At 45.1% G+C, this 27,326-nt stretch overlaps 1 long non-coding RNA gene across 2 annotated transcripts in view; it reads left to right on the top strand.

The window, feature by feature from the left end:
• Positions 1-1,756: 1,756 nt before the first annotated feature.
• LOC121579699 overlaps positions 1,757-27,326 on the top strand; it is a 148,737-nt gene continuing 123,167 nt past the window's right edge. For both annotated transcript variants that reach the window (XR_006002940.1, XR_006002941.1), the window contains exon 1: positions 1,757-2,134. This is a non-coding gene — a long non-coding RNA (uncharacterized LOC121579699). The remainder of the gene's footprint in view (positions 2,135-27,326) is intronic.

Genomic DNA, 27,326 nt, shown 5'->3' on the forward strand with positions numbered 1-27,326 from the left:
GCATGCAGTACATACAGCTGTGGGGCAGGTAAGATTAGGGCTGCATTCCAGAGAAGAGACAGTTGCCAATGGTTCTGCAACTGGAACCTGGAACATACCTTTAGGTTGTTGTCTATTGGTGTATTAACAGTGGTTGATGTTGCTTCTAGAATACTGGTAAACATACTGTATGTGTTGAATAGAATATAACTTTATTGTTAATAAATTCTCACAAACAATTTTAGGGAATGAGTTTGACATTTCAGCATCAAAACGTTAGTTAGCAACATTGCAGAACATTTTGAATCTTGAATACTCTGAAAGTTGTTTATGAAAGGAGGTTCCGTTTCCCCTGTGGGTATAAAAAGGCAGGACTTACTCATTGTGTGAAGTAGCTTAACTTCTGTAAGCATACCTTTCTCTTGTTGGACTGTAGATCACAATAATATGATAGCCCACAAATGTTGTCTCTGCCCTTTGGGTGGTTATTACAGTTTTATGGCTATATGTGCACACTCACACACAAGTACAGCAGCACGTATACACACACAAAGCACACACACTATGGTCAGTCATCAGAGAGGAGACTACACATTACATTTTTCTATTTGTGGGACAAAACCAAAATGGTTTCCACATGTCAGAGTAACTTTAGTGTCACCCTAATATCCTCCTCAGAGTTGATTAATATGATGACGGTTTAGAGATGGGAGGTTTTGATAAAGAAATCTGATTAACAGAGGTACCGTTTTGGTATATTGGTTTTATTGAAGAGATCTAATCAAACATGACAAGAAATTGAGATAGCTTATTTTGCAATTGTGGAGTGGGGAAAGCTTTTTAAAATGAACACGTTTCCACATTGAAAAACTCAGTGCCCCCCATACAAAAAAATCTAAATTTCACAATCCCCTAAATATTATAAGGGCACTATGAAGGGCAGTAAGATGCACTGCACCAATAATGCAGTCACTAGTTTTCTGCTACCTGCATGTGTCCCAAATGACTCCCTATTTCCTGTATAGTGCATTACTTTTCATCAGAGCCCTATGGACCCTGGTCAAAAGTAGTACGCTAGGGAATAGGTACACAAGGGAATAGGGTGCCATTGGGATGCAGACCAGATATCATACCTTATTCTCCCTCGAAAAATGTAGAACGACTCACAGACACGTTTTGTACACACATCTGGCATACATTTAATGTTAAAACAAATACAATAACTCAGGTGTATATAGAACACATACATGTGCACTTGAGATAATACATGCATAGCCGCGGGAAGTTGTTTGTCGGTGGGGGTGCTGATCTTTTTGGGGAGGTTATAGACGGATATATCAGTCCGCTAATACAGGACTAGTAAAGGCCCAGTGCACTACTTTTGTGAAATTTTTTAATTATTACAATATTCTTCTTAGAATGTATTTTATTTTATTATTATTTTATAGGGGGTGCTGCAGCACCCTTAGCACCCCTACTTCCCGCGACTATGAATACATGCACATGTATGCATATTGTGCAGTGCAGTGTGCACTTACAGTACATGCTCATAAACGTTTGTTCACGAGCAGATATACACACATGCTGGACACACATGCTCTGACTGGGCATGCTCAGTGGCTGCAGCCTGGAGCTGGAGCGGCTGGGATGGGAGGGGGGAGAATAAGAGAGGAGGAGGAGGCGGAGGAGGGGGAACAGCCAGGGTTGGAGTCCCACACAAGGGGAGCTAGCCAGTGGAAAATAAGCCATGTTCATTGCAGAGTGTGCTTCTGTTAGGAGGGTGCTCCGCTCTCTTTGGCTCGCTCCGTTTTCAGACGACTTAGAGAGAGAGTGTGTGCAAGCACAGGTCCTTAATGTGCTCTCTGCTCTTTGTGCTTTCTCTCTTTCTCTCTTTTTTCACTTTCTGTTTATCATGACTATTTTGTCAGGAGCTGGTTGAGGGATAGACTTGGCAGGAGAGCGGCAGTACTGGATTTGAGCGAAAGACTCAAAGAAAGAAAGAGAAAAGAGAAGAGAACAACCGTAGACAATAAGTGCAGACAGAAGATAATAGTTTGTTTGGAACTTTTCTGTCTTCCAGCATGAGAGGAGAGACATCTTTGAAGAACAAAGAGAGTGAGAGGGACTGAAAGATGTACGACCTGAAAACAAAAAGGTAGGAAGTGCATTTGACACTGTACAAGTTTGTTTCTGTGTGAATGTGTATGGGGGTGGGGAAGGAGGAGTGGAGACTGTGACTATTTTCACTTCATTCAGAATATTCAAGTTTAGAACATTTTGTACAAATGTGATGTGCTCCTCGTGTATACAGTCTGTATGCTTACTTGTGTATGGACATTTGTATGTTAAAGTGTGTGTGTGTGTGTGTGTGTGTGTTCTCCTAGGGCATGCCTGTGCCTCTTTGTGTCAGACATCTCACACTTCCAGAAATAGAGACACACACACACCACTGTCTCTCCAGTCAGTCCACGGTGTACTGAGTGAACTCCAGGGAAGAGTGTGTAAACCTTCGTGAAAGAGCTTGGTTGGACAACATATTTGCCTGCTGTGCCCAGTGAGAGAACACTGGAGTAGTCTTCAATAAGCAATTTTTAACAGATACACATATATATTAAATTAGATGGCTGTAAGTTATCAATAACATTCTACAGTTGATACACTACATGACCAAAAGTATGTGGACACCTGCTCGTCGAACATCTCATTCAAAAATCATGGTCATTGATATGGAGTTTACAGTTGGCACTATGCATTGGGGCATGTACCGTTCTCCTGGCATCCGCCAAACCCAGATTCGTCCGTCGGACTGCCAGATGGTCAAGCGTGATTCATCACGTTTCCGCTGCCCCAGAGTCCAATGACGGAGTCTACTCCAGCCGACGCTTGGCATTGCGCATGGTGATCTTAGGCTTGTGTGCTGCTGATCAGCCATGGAAACCCATTTGATGAAGCTCCCGACGAACAGTGATTGTGCTGACATTGCTTCCAGAGGCAGTTTGGAACTAGGTAGTGAGTGTTGCAACCGAGGACAGACCCTTTTTATGCGCTACGTGCTTCAGAACTTTGGTCCCGTTCTGTGAGCTTGTGTGGCCTACCACTTTGCGGCTGAGCTGTTGTTGCTCCTAAATCTTTCCACTTCACAATAACAGCGCTTACATTTGACCGGGGCAGCTGTAGCAGGGCAGAAATTTGACAAACTGACTAGTTGGAAAGGTGGCATCCTATGACGGTGCCACGTTGAATGTCACTGAGATCTTCAGTAAGGCCATTCTACTGCCAATGTTTGTCTATGGAGATTACATGGCTGTGTGTTCGATTTTATACACCTGTCAGCAACGGGTGTGGCTGAAATAGCCGAATCCACTAATTTGAAGAGGTGTCCACATACTTTTGTATACATAGTGTATGCTATTCGTATTTTATAATATTGTCTTGATATAAGGCTTTTCATTTCATTATTATTGAGGTGTCTTGGTATTTCACTTGGGTTCAGGGAGTTTATGAACTCCTTGGTCTTTTGGTGTTTGTTTTTAGTCAGTGCCAGCCATAAATTATGATACAATGATGCTTGCTCTCATTAGGCTTTTTACTGGTGAATGAGAAGCAATTAATCTCTAAACTAATGTTACTGTTATAATAATTAATATTTTTTATATGAGGTGTAGCTTATAACTGGGATGTTGGGCTAGCTAGTGTCACAGGATGATACAATGCCGTGCAAAAGTTTTCATCCCTCTTCGCGTTTTTCCTACTTTGTTGCATTACAACCTGTAATTTAAATGGATTTTTATTTGGATTTCATGTAATGGACAAACACAAAATAGTCCAAATTGGTGAAGTGAAATGAAAAAAATTAATTGTTTCAAAAAATTCAAAAAAATAAATAACAGAAAAGTGGTGCGTGCATATGTATTCACCCGCTTTGCTATGAATCCACTAAATAAGATCTGGTGCAACCAATTACCTTCAGAAGTCACATAATTAGTTAAATAAAGTCCACCTGTGTGCAATCTAAGTGTCACATGATCTCAGTATATATATACCTGTTCTGAAAGGCCCCAGAGACTGCAACACCACTAAGCAAGGGGCACCACCAAGCAAGGGGCACCATGAAGACCAAGGAGCTCTCCAAACAGGTTGTGGAGAAGTACAGATCAGGGTTGGGTTAAAAAATATATCAGAAACTTTGAACATCCCACGGAGCACCATTAAATCCATTATTTAAAAAATTGAAAGAATATGGCACCACAACAAACCTGCCAAGAGAGGGCCGCCCACCAAAACTCACAGACCAGGCAAGGAGGGTGTTAATCAGAGAGGCAACAAAGAGACCAAAGACAACCCTGAAGGAGCTGCAAAGCTCCACAGCGGAGATTGGAGTATCTGTCCATAGGACCACTTTAAGCCGTACACTCCACAGAGCTGGGCTTTACAGAAGAGTGGCCTGAAAAAAGCCATTGCTTTAAGAGAAAAATAAGCAAACCCGTTTGGTGTTCGCCAAAAGGCATGTGGGAGACTCCCCAAACATATGGAAGAAGGTACTCTGGTCAGATGAGACTAAAATTGAGCTTTTTGGCCATCAAATAAAACGCTATGTCTGGCGCAAACCCAACACCTCTCATCACCCCGAGGACACCATCCCCACAGTGAAGCACATCTTCAAAGTGGTAGGCATGTTGTGTAAATCAAATGATACAACCCCCCCAAAAAATCTATTTTAATTCCAGGTTGTAAGGCAACAAAATAGGAAAAATGCCAAGGGGGGTGAATACTTTCGCAAGCCACTGTACATGTAGAGGTAGTGTATCAAAAACACATGAATCAATCAATCAAATATATTTTATAAAGCCTCCTTTACAGAAGTGGTGGTCGCAAAGTGCTTTACAGATACCCAGCCTTAAACCCCAAAGATCAAGCAATGCAGAGGCAGAAGCACAGTGGCTAGGAAAAACATGTCTAGTGTGTTGCGTGTCATTCTAGTGTGGTGATGTGCATTCTGGATTTCAAAAGAAATGCGATTAGAAAACTTAATCCCATGGATGTATTGCTGTTTGCGTGTTCGCTAATGTTCCCAGTGACTGCTGCTGTACATAGATTTATTTATTTATATATTTCAATTGTCATAATATGTAGCATATTTACACTCTCTGTACCCAACATGATTGTATCTTTCATGACATGGCTGAATCGTGTACCAGAGGGTTTCAAAACACACATGGTGTCCAAAAGGATATCCTGCTGGGAAACAGACTAAAATAGTCCCCCCCCCCCCCTATTTTTTCAAAGATCTGAGCAAAGATAGGTCCAGCTGGGGAATATTAACCAATGTGAGTTTCACACAGCCTTGGAACCACATCCCAGTGAACCCATTCACCCTCACAGAACAGGAGGGAGAGAGAGAGGGAAAAGGAGAGGGAGAGAGAGAGAGAGAGGGAGAAGGAGAGGGAGAGAGAGAGGGAGAAGGAGAGGGAGAAGGAGAGGGAGAGGGAGAGAGAGAGGGGGAGAGAGAGAGGGAGAGAGAGGGAGAGAGAGGGAGAGAGAGGGAGAGGGAGAGAGAGTCAAAAAGGGAGGGTGGTGGGGGTGTTGGAAAAGAGAGAGAGATACAGAGAGAGAAAGAGATACAGAGGGTGAGAGAGTGAGCATGAGAGACTGAGACTGAGAGAAAGAGAGCTAGAGAGGGAGGCATGTTTCAGTGCTCTGACTGCATGCCTGACGTTCTTAGCTGCTGACCTCTATGGAAAATAACAAACCAATGTCACCTCGCCATGGCCACTGGCTCTGGATGACTGACCACTGATGTTGCCACGGAGGCGCTCAAGTGGAAAAGTCTCTGATTGACTTGACTTGTGTCACTCTGGTGCTGTTGTGCGTCAATAAAGTTGTTTATCGGTTGTTAACAAGTGTACAACTGACATGAGCAATATTAAACTTACTTGACTTTTGTCACTGATGGTGTTGGGGCTGTTGTGTCAATAAAGTGAATGAGATTGATTGTTCATCACTTACTTCATGGCTAGTGTATTTGTTCAGTCTGGATGCTCTTTCAATTGGGGCTGATATCATTACTGTAAAAAGGGAACTACAGTAAACACTGTCCTACTGATTCACATGAATCCAACTCCTCTGCAGATGTGCTCTTCTTATCTGTTTTCTACTCTTTTGGACTGAGGTCTGCACAATCCTTCTTCGTTAAAGAGTGTTTAAGATTGATTTATAATAAAAGTAATTCAAGTTCTGAGTCAAGAGCATAGTGCCTGACACACCTCTATTACTGAAAAGAGAAATACAAAATCATAATGTGAAAAATGTGTGCCTACTTCGAATAACAATGGAGTCCTTTGGATTCATTCAATTTTGATCAATTGAAAGGTGTCCAGAAGCTATTTTCTATTTGGATTCATACACTGTTTATGTTGAAAGGCGTCTGTATTTGCCTGTGGAAGAGAGGGTGGAAGTTTTCGTGGAGGGAAACTTTCCACAGATGCCCTGACGTGTCACATTGATAGCAGCAGATTTAGGAGGGAAGCATTAGGGTCAGAGAATCAGGTCACGCCCTTTTGTGTTCTCAAACCCTGCCTCCGGGATCACTGCTGATGGTGACGCATCACAGGGTCAAAGTTCATAGCAGAGTTAGCCAGAGGTAGTCAGTGGAGAGAGACAAGGAGAGGCCATGGAGGCATTAAACAGATCCATATTTAGACTGAGCCAGTCGTGACATGGGGCTTAGGTCTGAAAAGGTCATTTGATTTGTGTGAACACAGACCATTTAACAAACGTTTCAGGCCTAATCCCTAAAGAAACAGGTTGAAGGCAACAGTGGCAATGAAAGGTTCCATCCCAACCCTCAGCTCGCCTCAGCTCTGCTCAGTGGAAAGATTATGAGGACCGGGGAGCGGAATTAGACTTCAGAACATTCTGTAGGTTCAGAGTTAGAATGACTGTCAGCCTGATGATCCTAATTTACCATTTAAAATCCGTAAGAGTCTATTGGTGCACACTTGCGTCAATCTAAGTAACCTAATAAAATAAATCCCAACAAAATCCGTCAGTTTAAGCTAGAGATATCTGTTTTTTTGCATGGGCTGTGTCTCAATCCACCGCATCTGCCTATGTTGGCCTTCCGCAGCTACGGTGGAAAGTGGCAGAGCTACAGTGCTGTCTGTCAGACCAGGAGACATCCTGAAAATAGGTTTTCTCATGAAAACGTCTGTAGCGTCTGAAAGGTTTGGCCTACTAACTAATATGACCACTCTATGGAAAGGGGAGATTCTCACGAATATGGTGGTGTTCTCCACAAGTGTTAAGGGACTCGTTTGAAGGGAACCTGGTACCGGTTAAAACAATTATTACATTATTGGAAGTATGGAGGTAGTTTTGTGTCAACAAAAAATAGGGTCCAAAAAAAAAAAATATTCTTATATCTAGATATAGGACAGACACTTCAAAACCTTATTCCTTTTGATTTATTTTTTGACTGTCTGTTTTGCCATTTATGACTGTGTTTTCAATGTGTTTCTATGGGCTATAGTAGTAAAGTCCAAATTCTATATATATTTGTTATATACTTACAGGGGTCATAAAATTCTAAATCAAATAGCCAAATGATCCATGATATGACCATTTGAAAAAAAAATCCATATGCTAGTTTAGTATAATCTGTTTTTTAAAGAAGCATCACCATGGGAAAAGCATATATACTGAACAAAAAATATAAACGCAACATGTAAAGTGTTGGTCCATGTTTCATGAGCTGAAATAAAAGATCCCAGAAATGTGCAAAAATGTGTTTGCTTCCCTGTTAGTGAGTATTTCTCCTTTGCCAAGATAATCCATCCACCTGACAGGTATGGCATATCAAGAAGCTGATTAAAAAGCGTGATCATTACACAGGTGCAACAATAAAAGGCCACTCTAAAATGTGCAGTTTTGGCACACAACACAATACCACAGATGTCTCAAGTATTGCGGGAGCTGCACTGCAGGAATGTTCACCAGAGTTTTTGCCAGAAAATTGAATGTTCATTTATCTACCATAAGCTGTCGTTTTAGAAAATTTGGCAGTACATCCAACCAGTCTCACAACCGCAGACCACTTGTAACCATGCCAGCCCAGGACCTCCACATCCGGCTTCTTCACCTGCAGGATCGTTTGAAACCAGCCACCCGGACAGCTGCTGAAACTGTGTATTTGCACAACTGAAGAATTTCTGCACAAACTGTCATAAACCGTCTCAGGGAAACTCATCTGCGTGCTCGACATCCTCATCAAGGGTCTTGACCTGACTGCAGTTCTGCATCGTAACCGACTTCAGTGGGCAAATGCTCACCTTCAATGGCCACCGGCACCCTGGAGGATGCGAAGGAGGTGTGCGCGCTGCATGAGGCAAATGGTGGTCACACCAGATACTGACTGGTTTTCTGATCCACGACCCTACCTTTGTTTTTAAGGTATATCTGTGACCAACAGATGCATATCTGTATTCCCACTCATGTGAAATCCATAGATTAGGGCCTCATGTATTTATTTAAATTGACTGATTACCTTACATGAACTGTAACTCAGTAAAGTCTTTGAAATTGTTGCATGTTGCGTTTTATATTTTGGAACTTTAATACAAGAAGTGCATAATACCTTTTTAAAATGGAAAACATAGAATAAATTGAGTGGTACATTAGTCCAACAAATAGCTTCTGCTAGAGGCTGAAGGGGAGGGATCAAAAGGATAGATTCAAACTGGAGTAAACAAGTGACTGTTAGCCAGGACAACTGTTCAAATGGTTATGCTTTCTGCTGAAATGCAATTTCAGATTTCTGTCAGCTCCTCTCCTTCCATTTCTCTCTGTCTTCTCTCCCCTCCTCTCCTATCTTCTCTGCTGCTTCCCATTTTCCTTGGTATAATGATCTCACTGCCTCCTCTTTTTTGTGGGGAGATAAAGTAAAGTTTTACGCCTGAAGACAAGGCACTCATGCGCTGACAGCATCATCCAGCTGTGGTAGGACAAACACACACAGTAGATGAGAGTATTTTGTTAATGCTAGTGAAGATAGCTAATCCTCTTCATACAGTACATGTGGTTTTATGACCCATCCGGGATAGTTCAATACCGCATGCATGTGTACACAGGGGGGAGTGAAAGTGTAAATCATCTGTGTGTGTTTGTGTGAGTGTGAGAACACAGACTGCTTATCCTGTGTGTGTGTGTGTGTGTGTGTGTGTGTGTGTGTGTGTGTGTGTGTGTGTGTGTGTGTGTGTGTGTGTGTGTGTGTGTGTGTGTGTGTGTGTGTGTGTGTGTGTGTGTGTGCGTGTGCGCGTGTGCGTGCGCCAGACAGTGTGTGAGTGGTTTTATGGGGGACTGATCCAGTAAAGTCCTTTATGGAGCAGCAGTGTGTGTGTGCTGGTGTCTGGGCTGTGGCTGTAGCTGTGGGCAGACTAGAGAAGGCTGGTCTGAACCTGCTGGTAGGGATTTATTTTGTTAGCTAGGGTAAGCTAGCCCCTCGTAAAAGCAACAACTCTAATAAACTAACCCCTGCTGGACCACACGCCCATAGTCACTAGTAAAATATGCCCTCTCTGACCCCTCCTCTCTCTGGCCCCTCCTCTGTCTGGCCCCTTCTTTCTCCTATTCCTTACATAATGCACTACTTTTGACCAGATCCCTATGGGCCCGGTCAAAAGTAGTGCAGTATATAGGGCAGGGGTTCTTAAACCTTTTCAGCCTGGGACCCAAATGAGAAATTCTGTGTTTTCCTGGGACCCAAGCTTAGGAAATTATGCAACTATATGTAAATATCGGTACATTTCACTGCCCTTATGCCTAAAACAAATATAATATAGACAAAAACAAATAACAATGAAATGAAATACCCATATAAATGTACCTATCTATGAATGTTGATTTTTCCCCATTAAAAACACTCTAAGTTGTTTAGGTTGGAACTGTTGCTGTTAAAATACAATAAATCATTTTCATTCTGAACTGGAATAAACTGATTGATCACATCACACAGATGTAGACCAGAAAACACACACACAGTCCTAATGAGAGGTGTATGGCTGGTTGAAGTTGTCAACAAGCATGTCTATTCTGGGCTCAGTTTTTGACATTGCAACACTGAGGCCATGCTCAGCATTGAGACTGTTTCTGTACCTTTTTTTTTTAGTATGTCAGAGTAGAGAACCCTGACTCGCATAGGTATGTGGTGCCAAACTGGATCAGAATATCTACTGCTTTCTCAGTCAGGCAGGAGACCGCTTCCTGCTATAGATGAACAACCTAGAACTGTGTGAGTGTGTTTGCCTCAAAAAGTATCTTGCTTCAATCAATTTTTCCAGTTCAGAATACAAATGATTACTTGTATCTTAACAGCAACAGTTCCAACCTAGACTTGTTTTCAACAATCATTTCTACAGTAAGATGTACAGTAGGTCTGATCATTTTGTTATCTGTACTGTTACTAAGGTTTGCACTATCAGTAGCTAGCTAGCTTGCTTTGGCTAATGTTTGCTATTAACTGTGTACAAGGCCATGGGATTGTTTGAAAGAGAAACTCACATCTACTACTATGAGAGATAGTACTCCCTCATTTCTGCTTATCATCACCTGTTATGAAATGACAACAATGCCTTGCCAGCTGACTTACTTTTTCACTGTCGAAGCACTGTTTCCTGAAGTGTTCTGCCCTGTTCTGAAAGAACTCCCTGGGTTTACCGTCATGCTGTGGATGTTTGGTCTGGAGGTGTCGTTTTATTAATTTGTTCGTTTTGAGAGACTCATTACTAAGCACTTCCCCGCACCAAACACATTGTGGACGCTCCTCGTTATTTCTCAAAGTTTGTATGAAACCAAGAGGGAGAAACTCATTGCTGTATTTGCGTTTCATGACGATTGAGCTCAGTCAGAACTTGTGGCATGAGTCCATTTGATGACAGCGGTGAGTAATGGTGAGCGGGAATGACAAGTCAGTGGCTGTCAGCGCATCAACTGCTGCTGAACAACAATGCTGCAGCGTATGGGTCGTAGAGTGATCTTTAAGAAAACTGCAGAAAAAAACTGTGAAGCACAAGGGCATCTCCCTCTCCCACTCGTGTACCTGCCAAACTGAGCATAGACCACTGCTAAGCAGAGAGCGCACTGAACAGTGAGTGCAGTTGCACTTGGCCAAATCAATTCCAGTAATTAATGAAATAATTATACATTTACTCTGACACGTCGCGACCCACCATTAACAGGTCTGCGACCCACTTTGGGTCACGACCCATACTTTAAGAAAGGATGATTTGGAGAATAGGGTTCAATTTCACCCACAGACTAATATAAGTAGAGGAAACAGACCGAAACCAGACTATTGTTGAGGCCTTTTTTAGTATATAATGAAATCAGTGACTGTGGCTAGGTTCCAAATGGCACCCTATTCCCTATGCTGTGCCCTGCTTTTAACAGGGCCCATCGGGTCCGTAGGGTTCTGGTCAAAAGTTGTGGACTGTATAGGGAATAGGGTGCCATTTGGGACTCTGGCTGTGTTTTTTGTTGTTGTTATTTCACCTTTATTTAACCAGGTAAGCCAGTTGAGAACAAGTTCTCATTTTGTACATTTTTAGTCATTTAGCAGACGCTCTTATCCAGAGCGACTTACAGTTAGTGAGTGCATACATTATTTTTTTTATTTTTTTTCATACTGGCCCCACGTGGGAATCAAACCCACAACCCTGGCGTTGCAAACGCCATGCTCTACCAACTGAGCTACATCCCTGCCGGCCATTCCCTCCCCTACCCTGGACGACGCTGGGCCAATTGTGCGCCACCCCATGGGTCTCCCGGTCGCGGCCGGCTATGACAGAGCCTGGATTCGAACCAGGATCTCTAGTGGCACAGCTAGCACTGCGATGCAGTGCCTTAGACTCGGGAGTGGCGCACAACTGAGCTACAACTGCGACCTGGCCAAGATAAAGCAAAGCAGTGCGATAAAAACAACAACAACACAGAGTTACATATGGAATAAACAAAAACGTACAGTCAATAACATAATAGAAAATCGAAAATCTATATACAGTGTGTGCAAATGTAGTAAGTTATGGAGGTAAGGCAATAAATAGGCCATAGTGCAAAATAATTACAATTTAGTATTAACACTGGAGTGATAGATGTGCAGAAGATGATGTGCAAATAGAGATACTGGGGTGCAAATGAGCAAAATAAATAACAATGTAAATAACAATATGGGGATGGGGTAGTTGGATGGGCTAATTACAGATGGGCTGTGTACAGGTGCAGTGATCGGTAAGCTGCTCTGACAACTGACGCCTAAAGTTAGTGAGGGAGATAAGAGTCTCCAGCTTCAGAGATTTTTGCAGTTTGTTCCAGTCATTGGCAGCAGAGAACTGGAAGGAATGGCGGCCAAAGGAAGTGTTGGTTTTGGGGATGACCTGTGAGATATATCTGCTGGATCGCAGACTACGGGTGGGTGTTGCTATGGTGACCAGTGAGCTAAGATAAGACAGAGATTTGCCTAGCAGTGATTTATAGATGACCTGGAGCCAGTGGGTTTGGCGACGAATATGTAGTGAGGGCCAGCCAACAAGAGCGTACAGGTCACAATGGTGGGTAGTATATAGGGCTTTGGTGACAAAACAGAATGCACTGTGATAGACTACATCCAATTTGCTGAGTAGAGTGTTGGAGGCTATTTTGTAAATGACATGGCCGAAGTCAAGGATCGGTTGGATAGTCAGTTTTACGAGGGCATGTGTTGCAGCATGAGTGAAGGAGGTTTTGTTGCGAAATAGGAAGCCGATTCTGGATTTAACTTTGGATTGGAGATGCTTAATATGAGTCTGGAAGGAGAGTTTACAGTCTAACCAGACACCTAGGTATTTGTAGTTGTCCACATACTCTAGGTCAGATCCGCCGAGAGTAGTGATTCTAGTCGGGTGGGCGGGTGCAAGCAGCGTTCGGTTGAAGAGCATGCATTTTGTTTTACTAGTGTTTAAGAGCAGTTGGAGGCTACGGAAGGAGTGTTGTATGGCGTTGAAGCTCGTTTGGAGGTTTGTTAACACAGTGTCCAATGAAGGGTCAGATGTATACAAAATGGTGTCGATTTGACACATTGAACTCTATCTGAGAAGTAGTTGGTGAACCAGGCGAGGCAGTCATTTGAAACACCAAGGCTATTTAGTCTGCCAATAAGAATGCGGTGGTTGACAGAGTCGAAAGCCTTGGCCAGCTCGATGAAGACGGCTGCGCAGTACTGTCTTTTATTGATTGCGGTTATAATATCGTTTAGGACCTTGAGCGTGGCTGAGGTGCACCCATGACCAGCTCGGAAACCGGATTGCATAGCGGAGAAGGTACGGTGGGATTCCAAATGGTCGGTGATCTGTTTGTTAACTTGGCTTTCAAAAAAAGTTCGAAAGGCAGGGCAGGATGGATATAAGTCTGTAACAGTTTGGATCTAGAGTGTCACCCCCTTTGAAGAGGGGGATGACCGCGGCAGCTTTCCAATCTCTGGGGATCTCAGACGTTACGAAAGAGAGGTTGAACAGGCTAGTAATAGGGGTTGCGACAATTTCGGCTGCTAATTTTAGAAAGAAAGTCCAGATTGTCTAGCCCAGATAATTTGTAGGGGTCCAGATTTTTCAGCTCTTTCAGAACATCAGCTGTCTGAATTTGTGTAAAGGAGAAGCTGGGGGGTGGGGCATGGGCAAGTTGCAGCGGAGGGTGCAGAACTGGTGGCCGGGGTAGTGGTAGCCAGGTGGAAAGCATGGCCAGCCGTAGCAAAATGCTTGTTGAAATTCTCAATTATTGTAGATTTATGGGTGGTGACAGTGATTCCTAGCCTCAGTGCAGTGGGCGGAGGTGCTCTTATTCTCCATGGACTTTACAGTGTCCCAAAACTTTTTGGAGTTAGTGCTACAGGATGCACATTTCTGTTTGAAAAAGCTAGCCTTTGCTTTCCTGACTGATTGTGTATATTGGTTCCTGACTTCCCTGAAAAGACTGTTCGATGCTAATGCAGTACGCCACAGGATGTTTTTGTGTTGGTCAATGGCATTCAAGTCTGAGGAGAACCAGGGGCTATATCTGTTCTTAGTTCTGAATTTTTTGAATGGGGCATGCTTATTTAAGATTGAGAGGAAAGCACTTTTAAAGAACAACCAGGCATCCTCTACTGATGGAATGAGGTCAATATCCATCCAGTGTTTTAGGGAGCGTTTGATAGTGATGAGGGGTGGTCATTTGACCGTGGACCCATTACGGACGCAGGCAATAAGGCAGTGATCGCTGAGATCCTGGTTGAAGACAGCGGAGGTGTATGTAGAGGGTAAATTTGTCAGGATGATATCTATGAGGGTGCCCATGTTTACAGAGTTTGGGTTGTACCTGGTAGGTTCATTGATCATTTGTGTGAGATTAAGGGCATCTAGTTTAGATTGTAGGACGGCCGGGGTGTTAAGCATATCCCAGTTTAGGTCACCAAGCAGTACGAACTCTGAGGATAGATGGGGGGCAATCAGTTCACATATGGTGTCCAGGGCTGAGGGGGGTCTGTAGCAAGCGGCAACAGTGAGAGACTTATTTCTGGAAAGGTGCATTTTTAGAAGTAGAAGCTCAAACTGTTTGGGCACAGACCTGGATAGTATGATAGAGCTCTGCAGGCTATCTCTACAGTAGATTGCAACCCCACCCCCTTTGGCAGTTCTATCGAGACGAAAAATGTTGTAGTTGGGGATGGACATTTCTGAATTTTTGGTGGCCTTCCTAAGCCAGGATTCAGACACTGCTAGAATAATAATAATAATATGATATGCCATTTCGCAGACGCTTTTATCCAAAGCGACTTACAGTCATGCGTGCATACATTTTTGTGTATGGGTGGTCCCGGGGATCGAACCCACTACCTTGGCGTTACAAGCGCCGTGCTCTACCAGCTGAGCTACAGAGGACCACAAGGGTTGGCGGAGTGTGCTAACAGAGAACATCAGGGTTGGCGGAGTGTGCTAACGCAGTGAATAACTCAAACTTAGGGAGGAGGCTTCGGATGTTGACGTGTAAGAAACCAAGGCTTTTACGGTTACAGAAGTCAACAAAAGATAACGCCTGGGGAGTAGGAGTGATACTGGGGGCTACAGGGCCTGGGTTAACTTCTACATCACCAGAGGAACAGAGGAGGAGTAGAATAAGGATACGGCTAAAGGCTTTAAGAACTGGTGTTCTAGTGCGTTGGTTACAGAGAAAAAAAGGGACATATTTCCGGGCGTTGTAGAATAGATTCAGGGCATTATGTACAGAAAAGGATATGGAAGGATATGAGTACAGTGGAGGTAAACATTAGCATTGGGTAACGATGAAAGAGATAGCATCACTGGAGGCACCGATTGAGTCGGTCTCCGTGTGTATGGGGGGTGGGACAAAGGAGCTGTCTAAGGCAGGTTGAACTGGGCTGGGGGCTCTACAGTGAAATAGTACAATAAGAAATAACCGAAACAGCAATAGGCAAGGCATATTGACATGGGAGAGAGGCATAAAGCAATCACAGGTGTTATTCGAGAGAGCTAAGACAACAGCTGGTAATGGCGACAAAGTTTGGGCTGAGGCTAGACATAAACAGGATGTGGTACCGTATAAAGGAACAGTCCAGCAGGCATCAGCTGTATAGCTGAGTTATCATAAGGTCCAATGAACAGCAATAGGAGAGTTCGGAGTTAGTTCGGGGGCTGCTACAGCACTGGCGAGCAAGAGGCCCGGCTTGCGCGTGCTAGCGGGCCGGGGCTAGCAGTTGGATCTTCGTGGTCGACGTCGTAGAGGGAAGCCTGTTGAAACCTCATCAGACGATTTCCTCGGCAAACCAGTCGTGTTGGATCAGCGGGGCTCCGTGTCAACACTAGGATGTCCCGTCCGGTTGACAGAGAGGTAGATAGCCGGGAGATGGGCCTGGCTCGAGGCTAGCTCAAGGCTAACTGGTGCTTGCTAAGGGGCAATGGTAATTAGCCAACGACAACAGCCATTTGGTTGCAGCTAGCTGGTTGCGAGGATCCGGCGCTAGGGTCCAGTAATTCCGGCAGAAAATCGGATATGCTCTGGGTCGATAGCACGCTGTGCAGACTGGCCGACAAATTGTCCAGGCTAGAGCTAGAGCTGGCTGGTGGGTAGTGCAGGCCACGGACAATGGTGAAGACGCTAACGGTGGCTAATAGCAAGTAGCCATTCGGTTGCAGCTAGACTAGTTTCAGCTTAAGGTTCTTGATAAAAGTTATAAAGAAATAATAGAATCAATTTCCACGTTGGTTGAGGCGGGTTGCAGGAAAGTATATTTAGTTAAAGAATGAAAAGTATATACAAAATAGACAAAAAACAAAAAAACTGGCTATTTACACAAGGACACAGAAATAAAACACGACCGCACTGCTATGATTCTAGTCAACCCTTTAGAATGGCCGTCTATGTGCTCTGTCTCAGTACATGTGCTGCTTGATTCAGATCAGACCCAGCCATGCACACTCTCCACACTCCCTAACAGGTCTGTTTGTGTTTTGCCAGAGTGTGTGTATGTGTTTGCGCACGCATGTGTGTGCGTGTGTGAGTGAGACAGAGAGCAGAGCAAAGGGAGTCCCCTCCTGTCACGACCGTCTGAGGAAGCGGACCAATACGCAGCGCGTTGAGTGAACATGATGACTTTATTTAATCAAAGCAACCACGAAAACAAATAAACGAATGACGAAACGTGAAGTCCAACAGTACACGACTGAACACGGAACAAAAACCCACAAACACACAGTGAAACCACAACAGTTTAAATATGGCTCCCAATCAGAGATAACGAGCCGACAGCTGTCACTCGTTACCTCCGATTGGGAGTCACATGAATAATCAAGAACCACCACAACATAGAAATGCACAACTAGAAATCCCAACATAGAAATACACCCAAATGAAAATGAACAACCCTGGCTCCATAAATCAGAGTCCCTGGAGCCAGAGTGTCACAGTACCCCCCTAAAGGTGCGAACTCCGGGCGCACCAGCATACAGTCTAGGGGAGGGTCTGGGTGGGCGTCTGTCCATGGTGGCGGCTCTGGCACTGGTCGTGGTCCCCACCCCACCATAGTCACTACCCGCTTACGTAGCCTCCTCCAAATGACCACCCTCCAATATAACCCCACTGGATTAAGGGGCAGCACCGGACTAAGAGGCAGCACCGGACTAAGGGGCAACACCGGACTAAGGGACAGCACCAGGAGAAGGGGCAGCACCAGGATAAGGGGCAGCACCAGACTAAGGGGCAGCACCAGACTAAGGGGCAGCACCAGACTAAGGGGCAGCACCGGACTAAGGGGCAGCACCGGACTAAGGGGGCAGCACCAGGATAAGGGGCAGCACCAGGATAAGGGGCAGCACCAGGATAAGGGGCAGCACCAGGATAAGGGACAGCACAGGGCTAAGGGGCAGTACCGGACTAAATGGCGGATCCTGGCTGGCTGGCTCTGGCAGATCCTGGCTGGCTGGCGGATCCTGGCTGGACGGCTCTGGCGGATCCTGGCTGGACGGCTCTGGCGGATCCTGGCTGGACGGCTCTGGCGGATCCTGGCTGGACGGCTCTGGCGGATCCTGGCTGGACGGCTCTGGCGGATCCTGGCTGGACGGCTCTGGTGGATCCTGGCTGGACAGCTCTGGCGGATCCTGGCTGGACGGCTCATGGCCGGCTGACGGATCTGGCTGCTCATGGCTGGCTGACGGATCTGGCTGCTCATGGCTGGCTGACGGATCTGGCTGCTCATGGCTGGCGGAAGGCTCTGGCTGCTCATGGCTGGCTGACGGATCTGGCTGCTCATAGCTGGCGGAAGGCTCTGGCTGATCCTGTCTGGCGGAAGGCTCTGGCTGATCCTGTCTGGCGGAAGGCTCTGGCTGATCCTGTCTGGCAGACGGCTCTGGCTGATCCTGTCTGGCGGAAGGCTCTAGCGGCTCCTGTCTGGCGGAAGGCTCTAGCGGCTCGATCTGGCGGACGGCTCTGAAGGCTCATGGCAGACGGGGCGGCTTTGCAGGCTCAGTACAGACGGGCGGCTTTAGCGCCCGTAGGGCAGACGGGTAGTTCAAGCGCCGTTGGGCAGACGGGCAGTTCAGGCACCGTTGGGCAGACGGGCAGTTCAGGCGCCGTTGGGCAGACGGGCAGTTCAGGCCCCGTTGGGCAGACGGCAGATTCTGGCCGTCTGAGGCGCACCGTAGGCCTGGTGCGTGGTGCCGGAACTGGAGGTACCGGGCTGAGGACACGCATCTCAGGGCTAGTGCGGGGAGAAGGAACAGGGCATGCTGGGCCCTGGGGACGCACCGTAGGCCTGATGCGTGGTGCCGGAACTGGTGGTCCCAGGCTGAGAACACGCATCTCAGGGCTTTTTATGGTGCGTGGAGCAGGAACAGGCCGGGCTGGGCTGGCGACGCGCACCGTATCCCTGGTGCGAGTGGCCGGAACAGGCCGGGCCGGGCTGGCGAAGCGCACCGTATCCCTGGTGCGTGGAGCAGGAACAGGCCGGGCTGGGCTGGCGACGCGCACCGTATCCCTGGTGCGAGTGGCCGGAACAGGCCGGGCCGGGCTGGCGAAGCGCACCATATCCCTGGTGCGTGGAGCAGGAACAGGCCGGGCTGGGCTGGCGACGCGCACCGTATCCCTGGTGCGAGTGGCCGGAACAGACCGGGCCGGGCTGGCGAAGCGCACCATATCCCTGGTGCGTGGAGCAGGAACCGGCCGGGCTGGGCTGGCGACGCACACCGTAGGTTCTGTGCGTGGAGCAGGAACAGGCCGGGCTGGGCTGGCGACGCACACCGTAGGTTCTGTGCGTGGAGCAGGAACAGGCCGGGCTGGGCTGGCGACGCACACCGTAGGTTCTGTGCGTGGAGCAGGAACAGGCCGGGCTGGGCTGGCGACGCACACCGTAGGTTCTGTGCGTGGAGCAGGAACAGGCCGGGCTGGACTGGCGACGCACACCGTGGACTTGATGCGTGGAGTAGGAACAGGCCGGTCCGTACTGGGAACACACACCACTGGCTTTAACTGGGGATCAGGAACGGGCCGGACCGGACTGGTAACACACATCAGTCTCTCACGCCGTGCCGCAACAACTTCCCTTCCTCTACTCGCCAATGGCTCCCGTAATCCGATAGCCTTCTCTCCACGTCTCCCTGTGGCAGCCTCCTGCTGCCCAGCCGCCTAAGCCATGTGCCCCCCCAAAAAACTTTTGGGGTTGCCTCTCGTCCTTCCAACGATGACCCTGCTGACGCCGTTGCTCCTCTCTCGCCAGGGCCTTGATCTTCCCCCAAGGTCCCTTGCCCCCGAGCATGTCCTCCCAGGACCACGATTTGCCCACCTGGGCCATCGCCAGCCTCTCGATCTCCTTACCAGGCGCCTCCTCCCATGTCCAGTCTCTTTGCTCCTGGACACGCTGCTTGGTCCTTTTATGGTGGGTTTTTCTGTCACGACCGTCTGAGGAAGCGGACCAATACGCAGCGCGTTGAGTGAACATGATGACTTTATTTAATCAAAGCAACCACGAAAACAAATAAACGAATGACGAAACGTGAAGTCCAACAGTACACGACTGAACACGGAACAAAAACCCACAAACACACAGTGAAACCACAACAGTTTAAATATGGCTCCCAATCAGAGATAACGAGCCGACAGCTGTCACTCGTTACCTCCGATTGGGAGTCACATGAATAATCAAGAACCACCACAACATAGAAATGCACAACTAGAAATCCCAACATAGAAATACACCCAAATGAAAATGAACAACCCTGGCTCCATAAATCAGAGTCCCTGGAGCCAGAGTGTCACACCTCCAACAGTGCCTCATGGTGGTGTCAGGCTCAGTAGCTTGGTGAGCGGTTCTAAGAACTCTGCCTATTGACCAGAGTAAAAGGCCAAAATAAACAAGGTCGTGGCTACTGATACAGAGTTTTCGTCCACGCCCCGCCCGCCCCGCTCTTTCTTAAAGGTAAGGATCCAGATAACGTTCTGCGCATGTGTTATTTTACGCACACATTCCTTTTTCTAACATAGCTGCTGCTCACATTACCCCTCCCTTCACGTTTCGCTCCCCAGGTATCAACATGTGGCGTCTGCTCGCCAGGTGACACACGTGACACAGCTGTCATGTGGATGAAGGGAGGGAGGAAGAAGAGAGATAATTAGAGACGGGGGCGGGGGGGGTGAGGATAAAGAGAGAGCGAGAGAGAGAGAGAGAGAGAGAGAGGTGCAGGGTTGGGGAAGGGAAAAAAACCATACAGATATAGAACTACTGAACCGGTTTCGGCCTCCTTCCTGCCACCTGTGCAGCTCTTCAGCAGCAGAGGGTATTACACCACCGGGCTCTGTTTGGCCCCAAGGCTGGGGTTCTTAAAGGGATAGTTTGAGATTCTGGCACTGAGGACCTTCATGATGTTTGTATCTAAACCAAAGTGGATAATTCTATGATTGTTCTATACTTCAGTTGGGGTCTCTATAAGCTTAAATATGAGGTCCTAAACCTAGCATGAAAGTGCATCCTTGTAGCTGTGTGGGCTAATATAGTCAAAATGTTTGCTTTGGGGAAGTTGAGCCAACGGCTGAGCCAATGGTAAATTTAGCAAATTGAAGTATTTTCTTCCATAGGCGTAATGCAAAGCATTATCGCTGGGATATGAGGTAACAACATGGCCTGGCCTATGTTAAAAGTGTTTAAAAAAGTACAGTGTTTGTTAGGTTTGAAGCCTGTGTTATAATATGTTTCAAATTGTGATTGTGTTGCATTTTGTTTGGGATATAAAGATAGAAGAAGGCACTGCGTGCTGAAACATTGGTTGCATTGGTTGCATTAAATGTTATGGAGCATAATTAGTGTGCGACTCTATTTATTTTTTTGAGAAATAAAGATAGACATGGTTTTAAAAAGGTAGAGGTAACATTTCATTCAGAGAAAGCCAGTATGTGGGTTTGCGCTCAGGTTAGAATTAAATGCGGCCAGTGCGTGGGAGGCAACAACAATTGAAGCAAACCCCCATGAATTAGAGAAGGGGCTATATATGTCACATTCGATTGATAAACTATAGATAGGCTACATGTACAGAGTTCATTAAGTTTTTTTTACAATGGTTGGGTCTAATCCTGAATGCTGATTGGTTAGAACAGAAAGACTGAACGACTGGGTCGCGTCTCTGCCAACTGAATCAATAGAACAAACGACCAGCCGGCTTGGGTAGCAGCCCTAGATTTGTGTCGGGACTATATCTTGTGGAAGGATGAAATAAATGCATCAAAATAACATTTTTAATGAAAATATGTCAATCATTATTTGAATATGTTGGTAACCCTTAAATGTAGTGTTCCTTGAGCAAAAACAAAGGAGTTCTGTTCTAGCGCCTTCACTTGTCTCTGAACTTGCTGTTCGGTTTCAGCAGGCGCTGATTTTCAAAGGTCATCAAGTCTATCCTGGCTCACTTTGCAGTGAAGAGCAGTCCAACACAGCTTAAAAGACGCTCACATACGGGAGAATCAGGCAGGCAGGCCTGTGTTCATTCCTCTCCCTGCGAAAGAAGTATGGAGTGTGACGTGAGTGCCGAACCCTAAAAATTGACATCACGGAGAGCAAAATAGCTTTTTCCCTAAGCAAGCAGTCGATTTTAAGTAGTGTTTTTCAATGCTCTTACATGTTACTAATCCAAACAGTGCTTCTTTATGTATGGAGATTAAACAGCTTCTTTATGTATGGAGAGGACACGTGGAGATCATCCGTTCACCCAAACTGCGTCTCACAAAGACACGGCGGTTGGAACCAAAAATCTCAAATTTGGACTCCATACCAAAGGATACATTTCCACCGGTCTAATATCCATTGCTTGTGTTTCTTGGCCCAAGCAAGTCTCTTCTTCTTATTGGTGTCCTTTAATAGTGGATTCTTTGCAGCAATTCGACCATGAAGGCCTGATTCATGCAGTCTCCTCTGAACAGTTAATGTTGAGATGTGTCTGTTACTTAAACTATGTGAAGCATTTATTTGGGCTGCAATTTCTGAGGCTGCTAACTCTAATGAACGTATCCTCTGCAGCAGAGGTAACTCTGCGTCTTCAATTCATGTGGCGGTCCTCATGAGAGCCAGTTTCATCATAGCGCTTGATGGTTTTTGCGACTGCACTTGAAGAAATGTTCTTGAAATGTTCAATATTCACTGACCTTCATGTCTTAAAGTAATGATGGACTGTCGTTTTTCCTTGCTTATTTGAGCTGTTCTTGTCATAATATGGACTTGGTCTTTTACCAAATAGGGCTATCTTCTGTATACCCCCCTACCTTGTCACAACACAACTGATTGGCTCAAACGCATTAAGAAGGAAATAAATTCCACAAATTAACTTTTAAGAAGGCACACCTGTAAATTGAAATGCATTCCAGGTGACTACCTCATGAAGCTGGTTGAGAGAATGCCAAGAGTGTGCAAAGCTGTCATCAAGGCAACGGGTGGCTATTTGAAGAATCTCAAATATAACACATTTTTATTTGTTTAACACTTTTTTGGTTACTACATGATTCCATATGTGTTATTTCATAGTTTGGATGTCTTCTCTATTATTCTACAATGTAAAAAATAGTAAAAATAAAGAAAAACCCTGGAATGAGTAGGTGTGTCCAAACTTTTGACTGGTAGTGTATGTAATGACCAAGCAAGCTAACGTTAGCTAACTAGCTAGCTAGTTCACTTTTTCTCTTTGATTAAACATTTTATCTCAATACAGTTGTATTTTTCCAAATCTAGAATCTGTAAAAAAAAAAGAGTGGACTATGTTTTGTAGACTTTACCCTTTGCCAAAGTTTCAACAAAACCTGGGTAAGCAAAGCATTGCATCACCTCTCCTGTGCTTGAAGGAGAACAGTCTCCTCCATTTCCATTGTTTTCTCACACACCGCTTTAATAAAAACCTCTCCTCTCTTTAGCGATACGTTTCTAACTAAAGTTATTTTTGCCTTTTTAAAAATCTTCCAACCATTATCATTCAGTTTGTATGCACAGCTTGATGTGATTGGCCTGTACTGGTGCAATGCTTGAAATTTGATTTGATTGGTCACTGACTAAACAATGATAAGCATTTACATAAGCAGTTTTTTTCTGCCTCCGAGGGGCTCTCGCAAACTTTCAGTGCCCTCATGATCTACTATTATGGATAGCCTATAAAATTGTACTTTGGAACGGATGGTTTTAAAAAGGCAGCAAAGTACAATACTTCATTCAAAACATACTTACGTAAAAGTACCGTTACTGACATAAACAAATACTCAAAAAAGTACTCGGAAAAGCTACTCAATTACAGTAACAAGAGTATTTGTAATTTGTTACTTCCACCTGAGTATTGTATTTGTTTACTTTCATATACAGTACACTTGATTGAGCTTACCCGGCACCAATGCCATCATAGTATTACACTAAATAGATACTTTTATCCAAAGCGAGTGAGTGCTCATTATGTGTTTCTGCTTACATCTCTTTGACACAAAAGCCCATCCGTCTGTATAGTACATTTTTATTTATCTGATACTTCAGCCATACTCTTCCATACTTAGCCATACTGTCATTGTTCCCCACAGTCAAGTATACACCACACAGGACAAAAGAGGTGTTTGTGAAACACCCCAGCAGCTTGTCACAACACCCCCTCCTCCTCTCAGAGGAAAAACAAGAGATCAGAACTACCTGACAGTGAGGAGAGACAAAGAGAAAGAGAGTGGGAGAGTGGGAGAGAGAGTGAGGGGGGTAGAGAGAGAGAGGAAAGAGGGGGAGAAAGAGAGAGAGGGGAATGAGGGGGAGAAAGAGAGAGATGGGGAGAGAGAAAGAGATTGCGAGAAAAGGGGGGATGATAGACAGGTGGATGTCGCTTTTGTTGTACAGGTTTTGTTGTACAGGTTTTGTTGTATAGGTTTTGTTGTACAGGTTTTGTTGTACAGGTTTTGTTGTACAGGTTTTGTTGTATAGGTTTTGTTGTACAGGTTTTGTTGTACAGGTTTTGTTGTATAGGTTTTGTTGTACAGGTTTTGTTGTATAGGTTTTGTTGTACAGGTTTTGTTGTACAGGTTTTGTTGTATAGGTTTTGTTGTACAGGTTTTGTTGTACAGGTTTTGTTGTACAGGTTTTGTTGTACAGGTTTTGTTGTATAGGTTTTGTTGTATAGGTTTTGTTGTACAGGTTTTGTTGTATAGGTTTTGTTGTACAGGTTTTGTTATACAGGTTTTGTTGTATAGGCTGCTGAATAGAAGGACAGTGGGTACTAGAGAGACCATTTGCAGTTACACTCAGGGATGTGCTGTGGTTATTATAGAAGATATTATATGATAACAATTTGATATCAATATCTATCCTTTGCTCTCTGTCTCACTCTTTATCTATTCTTTGTTTGTCAGGTAATGACAAGATTCTAACTTGGTCCCAGATCTGTTTGTGCTGTCTTGCACCTTCCTACGGTCTTTGTCATGCCAAATGTATACACCAAAAATAGATGTGGGACCAGGCTAGTCGTATTTTCTATCAGCAATCTTCCTCTCTCTCCAGCCCCCTTGTGTCATCAGTTAATCAATCATCTCTCTGTCATTGGGCCTGGGGTCTCTCACTGACACAGATAGATTTAAGTCGAGCAGACAGACAGACAGACAGACAACCAGCAGCCCCAGGCCCCTGCTAAAACGATAAGTTATAAATACAATACAGACTTTTAGTCCCGGATGGCTCGGCAGCGGTGCTCAGCTCTATTCTTAAAGAAGCCTGTTTATCTCACAGATTATGTGTCCCTATTACCTATATAGACCAAGGCCCTGGTCAACAGTAATGCACTATGTAGTGGATAAGGTTGCAATTTGGGACGCAACCAGAGTATAATTAGCTGCTCCAGAATGTGATCCAGAATCAGACTATGAACTGAAAGTATCTCTGTCTGACCGTGTTGTGTGTCTCTAATAGTGTATTTTGACCTAGTTCACCATGAACCCCATGATCTGTATCGACCGGGAAGGGTCCCAAATTACACCCCTATGGGCCCTGGTCAAAAGTAGTGTACTATATAGGCAAAGGCTGCCATTTGGGACGCATCCATGGTCATGGTTGTTGTTGTTGTTGACTTGGTTTCTTCCCACAGCTGCTGGAGGGCCGTGAGTCTGGCAGGTGAGAGAGTCGTTGACTGTGGTGTTTGTTGCACATTAATCAACGGGTGGGTCTAATCCACAAGTTACCACCTGCTAAATCTATGATGCTAAACTGCCTATTTACACTGATCCATCTGACTGCGCAATCCACTGTCTCATCAAACCAGTCAGGCACTTTATAAACTTGATATAAAAAGCATCTAGACATTATCTCACAATTATTTTAGACTAACATTTTCGTTTTCAACAGCGGAGATTTGTATAAACCTTGCTGTCTGTCTCTCCAACATTTGCAACATTGTTTCAATATTCAAATTTCGATCTCATGCTGTCCCATAGTATTGAACGTGTCGGGAGTCGGGACGAGACAGAAAGGCAGGCGGCGTTTCTCAGCCAGTCGAAATCATGAATTAGCTGGCATCATTTTTATGGATATATACAAAAAAAGGTCCATTGAAAAAAGGTCAAACGGAATGCAGCTAATTTGCAGTCTTTCCACCTTCAGTTTGAAGTGATTGTGTTACTGTAGCTGTGTTGTTGGCTAGCTCCTCTGAACAACAGTGTCCTGATGAGCACCTCCTCCCAGCTGCCCACTGCACTGAGGCTAGGAAACACTGTCACCACCGATAAATCTACGATAATCGAGAATTTCAATAAGCATTTTGCTACGGCTGGCCATGCTTTCCACCTGGCTACCCATACCCCGGCCACCAGCTCTGTCCCCCCCCCGCTTCTCCTTCACCCAATTCAGATAGCTGATGTTCTGAAAGAGCTGCAAAATCTGGACCCCTACAAATCAGCTGGCAAGACAATATGGACCCTTTCTTTCTAAAATTAGCAGCCGAAATTGTAGCAACCCCTATTACTAGCTTGTTCAACCTCTCTTTCGTATCATCTGAGATCCCCAGAGATTGGAAAGCTGCCGCGGTCATCCCCCTCTTAAAAGGGGGTGACACTCTAGATTCAAACTGTTACAGACCTATATCCATCCTGCCCTGCCTTTCGAAAGTATTTGAAAGCCAAGTTAACAAACAGATCACCGTCCATTTCAAATCCCACCGTACCTTCTCCGCTATGCAATCTGGCTTCCGAGCTGGTCATGGGTGCACCTCAGCCACGCTAAAGGTCCTAAACAAAATTATAACCGCGATCGATAAAAGACAGTACTGTGCAGCCGTCTTCATCGAGCTGGCCAAGGCTTTCGACTCTGTCAACCACCGCATTCTTATTGGCAGACAAATTGGATGTAGTACATCACAGTACGCTCTCGCTGGCCCTCACTACATATTCGTCGCCAAACCCACTGGCTCCAGGTCATCTATAAATCACTGCTAGGCTCATTGGTCAGCATAGCAACACCCACCCGTAGTATACGTTCCAGCAGGTATATCTCACTGGTCATCCCCAAAGCCAACACCTAATTTGGCCGCCATTCCTTCCAGTTCTCTGCTGCTAATGACTGGAACGAACTGCAAAAATCTCCGAAGCTGGAGACTGTGTAACTCTGTGTTGTTGTTGTTTTTATCGCACTGCTTTGCTTTATCTTGGCCAGGTCGCAGTTGTAAATGATAACTTGTTCTCAACTGGCTTACCTAGTTAAATAAAGGTAAAAAAATAAAATATGATTGAGTACATTCTCTATGCCAAGCGAAATCGCGCCTCATTAGCTCATTGTTATGGATGTATCCAAATAAATGTCACTAGAAAACAACTTAAACAAATGCAAATCTGCTACTTTGCTGTTATTCTGGCTGAACTTTTTGACGTGACTGTAAGTTAGCCGTAGTTGGCTAGCTAGCAAGCAAAGGATAAGAACGTTGCCAGCCAGTATGGCAATGGAACATTTACAATGAACGAATGTGTTGTGTCTATAGATACAGAACAAAAAGACTGAACGACTTCGTCTCGGGCCTAACAACACCCGTGCCAATATATCCAACAAACACCGGCTTCTCAGGCATTATTACTTAAATAATTGTGTATTGCCCAAATTTCAATATTCCGTTTAATGTTAATCTCTGTATATAGCAGTTAAAAAATGATAAATAAGCACTCAGTCCGTGGAATGCTGGTGTTGGGAGCTACAATCTAAACAATATTTTTCCAATGGCATTGAATCCTCCCCAAAGATGCACTGATGTTAGATGAGTCACCTGTTAATCAGCAGCACACATCTTAAACAAAACCTCTGTATC

The sequence above is a fragment of the Coregonus clupeaformis genome, chromosome 13 (assembly GCF_020615455.1).
Source record: "Coregonus clupeaformis isolate EN_2021a chromosome 13, ASM2061545v1, whole genome shotgun sequence".
Lineage (NCBI taxonomy): Eukaryota > Metazoa > Chordata > Actinopteri > Salmoniformes > Salmonidae > Coregonus > Coregonus clupeaformis.